Source organism: Bidens hawaiensis, unplaced genomic scaffold (genome assembly GCF_021521415.1).
Source record: "Bidens hawaiensis isolate Kalapana, Puna unplaced genomic scaffold, B.hawaiensis_p1.1 tig00040600_1, whole genome shotgun sequence".
NCBI lineage: Eukaryota > Viridiplantae > Streptophyta > Magnoliopsida > Asterales > Asteraceae > Bidens > Bidens hawaiensis.
This window is the reverse complement of record NW_027497166.1, coordinates 95,574-97,763: the sequence shown is the minus strand read 5'-3', so window position 1 is coordinate 97,763 and position 2,190 is coordinate 95,574.

Below are 2,190 nucleotides of genomic sequence, written 5' to 3'. Positions count from 1 at the left end.
AGGTCTACTGAAATGGCCACCAGAGAATCCTGTTTAATGACAAAGGCAAGCGAATCAGAATCAGAGTTATGGCACAGGAGAATGGGACATATTCATCTTCGTAAGATGAACTTCATTGTCAAAAATGGGCTTGTGATGGGTGTTCCCTTAAAGAGTTTTAACTTTGAAGATAAATGCATAGCGTGCAAGAAGGGAAAACAACACAAGAAAAGCCATCTCACCAAGACGATCAACTCAATTGCTGGTACTCTAGAACTACTTCATATGGATCTCTTCGGTCCGGTGAATGTACAAAGTCTAGGCGGTACTTCTTACTGCTTGGTGATAACTGATGATTACTCACGATACTCGTGGGTATATTTTCTGAAAACGAAAGACGAGACGACTCAGATGGTGAAGAATCTAATTACAAAAGTCGAGAACGTCATGAGTAAATCAGTTAAATTCATCAGAAGCGACAATGGGACAGAGTTCAAGAACTTTGAGATGGAAATCTTTTGTCTTCAGAAGGGTATTGAGCATCAATATAGCGCTCCGTATACTCCACAACAGAACGGAGTAGCTGAAAGGAAGAACCGAACGTTGATTGAAGGAGCCAGAACTATGCTGGCCGACTCAAAGCTTCCTGTGATGTTCTGGGCTGAAGCAGTTGCTACAGCCTGCTATGTTCTGAATCGGGTGTTAACCGTTAAGAGACTTGGAAAAACTTGTTACGAGCTTATGCACGGAAGGAAGCCCAACTTGTGTGGTCTTGAACCTTTTGCTCTCCTTGTTCGATTTTGAAGACTAACTCGAAATTTGGTGAAGTAGCCGATGAGGGAATTCTAGTCGGTTATGTTGTTGGGACTCCCAACAGACGGGTCTTCAATACGACAACTTGCAAGGTGGAGGTGGTTTGTAACACCGACATTACTAGTTATCAACCGCCAAAAACCAAGCAATGGACCTGCTGAGCTTTTTGACTATGTTAAACTGTTTAAGTCGTTTAACGTACCTAATTTGGAAATTGCTGAAGAAGACGAAAGAGTTGTGACGAAGATGATATTTGATGAGGAAGAGGAGCTAGTGCAACATCAGATGACAGAAAAATCTCAGCCTTCCACATCAAACCCTATCGATACCCCTGCGGCCTCAACTGAAGATGAGTTTATTAATCCTTTTCACTCTCAGCCTGAAACTACCATAGATGAGATCTCTTCAAACTTGGAAGACAATTTACATGTCGGTGCTGTTCCGACCACGAGAATTCACAAAGATCACCCTTTGGAGAATGTTATAGGTGATGTGTCCTCGGGTGTACAAACCAGAAGTAGCCTGAATGAGCACACCTGTGTTTATTCAAGCATAAAAGAAACAGGTATAATGAATGAATGTTTGTACTCCTGCTTTATAAGCCAAATTGAACCGAAAAATTATCAAATGGCTTTGAAGGACAGCTCGTGGGTCGAAGCTATGCAAGAAGAGTTGGCTCAGTTCGGGAAAATGGAAGTTTGGACTTTGGTCGAAAAACCAAAGAATGTGCACGCTATAGGCACGAAATGGGTGTTCAAGTGCAAGAGAGATGAAAAGGGGATTATTGTGAGAAATAAGGCGAGGCTGGTTGTTAAAGGTTTTAATCAGCAAGAGGGTATTGACTACAATGAGGTTTTCGCTCCTGTTGCCCGGTTAGAAGCGATTCGATTGTTTTTGGCGTTTGCTGCTTTCAAAAAGATGAAGGTGTTTCAGTTGGATGTAAAGAGTGCGTTTCTTAACGGGAAAGTTGACGAGGTTGTGTATGTTGAGCAACCACCGGGTTTTCCTGACCCAGACTTTCCTGATCATGTATACAGGTTGAGCAAGGCGTTATATGGTTTACATCAGGCACCTCGTGCCTGGTATTCAACGTTATCGGACTACTTGCTGGAAAATGGTTTTGAAAGGGGTTTGATCGACAGTACGCTGTTTGTGAAGAGAGAAGGATGTGACTTCTTACTGGTTCAAGTCTACGTGGATGACATCATTTTTGCTGCATCAAGAATATCCATGTGTCAAGATTTTGAGGCTGTCATGAAGAAACGATTCGAGATGAGTGCTATGGGTGAACTAACTTTCTTTCTAGGATTGCAGGTTGATCAGAAGAAAGATGGAATGTTCATTCATCAAACAAAGTATGTTCATGATGTGCTGAAAAGATTCAAGATGGAGGACAGT